Genomic DNA, 2,471 nt, shown 5'->3' with positions numbered 1-2,471 from the left:
TCAGGTAAAGATTTTTACCATAGAGAATTATACTGTATATGCAGGCATATCAAATTGGGGTCCAGGGGCCACAAAGGGGTGCTAAAGGATCTGCGGAAAATTTGAGAAGGAAAGAAAGTGTATTTGTATGGCTGTAAAAGTTAACGCATACATTTTTTTAAGATTATAAAAAAAAAAAATTTTTTTATTAAAACCGAACACCTTATTATTATTATTATTATTAAATTATTTAAAATATAAAATGTTATTTACTTTAAAAAAAATTAAACTAAGTTCTATGGAAAAATATATTTTCTATGAAAAAATGTTTTATTTATTACACTTTTATGAGACAAGAATAGTGTAACAGTGAAAATGGTTTTCATCAGGTCTAATTGTGTGTAGAAAAAATCTTATTATAAATTAAATATTTTATATTAAATTCTAAAAATATTTTTTTACATTTTCTTTTGACTTAAGCAGTGACAATATGTCACAGAAGGTCGATTATTTAATTTTTTTAACAAGTTACCTTACACTTTTCACACAGTAAAAAAAAAAGAGTCTTTATTTATGAAAATAAATAGCTGCCTTTCTATTTTAAGTAGGGGTCACTCACAAAAGTATATTCACTTCTGGGGGTTCCTTGGTATCAAATTTTTTTGAAAACCCCTGTCCAAATCTGTAAGCTTTAGGATAAGCACATAATATTTTTTGCTGAAGTTTTATAGACCAATAAGTGTTATTGCTTGTTCAATTAAATTGGCTTTTCTGGATTAAAAAAAGAATGCAAATGGAAGCAGTGTTAGGTTAACTGGGGTTAAATTTCTCCTTTGGGACTTCATTCCGTACAACCAAAGATTTTGCATTGTACTCTGCACTTTATAAATGGTTGATTGATTGTAGGCTTTGTTTTTTTTAGGGCAGTCATTCACTTTAATTTGAAATGGGACTTGGTCTCTAAAAACAAACAAATAGGAGAGGACAAAGTGCAGAGAAAATATCAATTCTAATATCGTCAAAGGGTGTTTAATCCTCTCAGACATGAAAAAGCATTGTGATAGAGGTGTGAGACATGAGCGAGGACAAAACATGATGATCAACTAATTGTGGTACATCCCCTCAATAACCTCACCTGATCTTATACAGCTGAGCTCAGCGCTCAAGGTCTTTAAAGGGAGGGAAGGTTCGTACTCGCACCCATTTATTGCTTTCCCAGCTCCATTTAGCTGTCCCTGAAGACCTCAGAGCCCCCATTTTAACCTTCAATTATGAATTAAGCTGTTGAGGTAAAGCATGTTTATGGGCTAAATGTTGCCAATTTAATTTGAAATGGGATTTGGGTCGAAATGTCTTAGCAGCAAACATGCATAATGTTCTTTATTTTCACCGTTATTAGGTTAGACACTAGCGTCTTGAGGTGCAGAGAGCACTGTATGTATACCTGAACTAATAAAACTAGAACAATATGCCAATATCTGGATTAATGGTAGACTTGAGATACAGTTCCTATAAAATACTTGTTTTGTTGCTTTACAGCAATGAATCATAGCAAACTTCCTTTGGCTTTGTTGACACTAATCAACAGAAAAACACTCTATAAAGGGATTTAAATAATACAGAGTATAAAATCCAAACTAATTAATTTCATAAGTATTCACCCCCTTTAATATGACATGAATCAAGTTGATAGGTAAATTACTTGTGTGTAGTCAAAGAGTTTCAGTTGATTGTATAAAAACAATTCAATCTGGGAGCTCCAACTTGTGGCGAGTCAATATTGTGGTAGAACTTACATCATTAAGACAAACAAAAACCCTCTAAGCAATTCTGCAGGAAAGTAATTGAAAAGCTCAAGTCAGGGAATGGCTACAAGAAGACTTTAAGAAGTCATTAAATATCCCTTGTGTATAGTTAAATCAATAATTAAGTAATGGAATGAGCATGCCAGTGCTGTAAATCTACCTAGAGCTGGCTGTCCTAAAAAACGAGTGACCATGGCGGACACTAGTGAGGGAGGTCAGTTCACCAAGACCAGCTGGAAAAGATGGTTTTGTTGGAAGAGACCAAAATAAAGTTGTTTTAGCCATCAAACTAAATACACGTTAGACAAACACAACATATCTTTTGGGAAACATGGTGATGGCAGTATCATGCTGTTGGGAAGCTTCTCTAGAGCAAGACCTTGAAGGCTTGTGAGAGTATGAAAACCGCTAAATGCAGGAAAATCCTGTAGAAAAACTGCAAGACTCCTGTGACTTGACACAATATTTGTTTCCAGCAAGACAACAACCCAAAGCTACACAGGAATGGCCTAAATAGACAATGTTAATGTCCATGAGTGGCAAGATCAATCTCAATCCAGTTGAGAATTTATGGATGGACTTGAAAATAGCAGTTTTGCTGAAAGAAACATGCAGTTTCGAGAAAAAAAAACATTGCATTGCAGTGACCAAACTATCCACATAAACACAAGTCTGAAATTGCAGTCA

Source organism: Sinocyclocheilus rhinocerous, unplaced genomic scaffold (genome assembly GCF_001515625.1).
Source record: "Sinocyclocheilus rhinocerous isolate Xijiao unplaced genomic scaffold, SAMN03320098_v1.1 scaffold760, whole genome shotgun sequence".
Lineage (NCBI taxonomy): Eukaryota > Metazoa > Chordata > Actinopteri > Cypriniformes > Cyprinidae > Sinocyclocheilus > Sinocyclocheilus rhinocerous.
Note: the sequence above shows the minus strand (reverse complement) of the source record.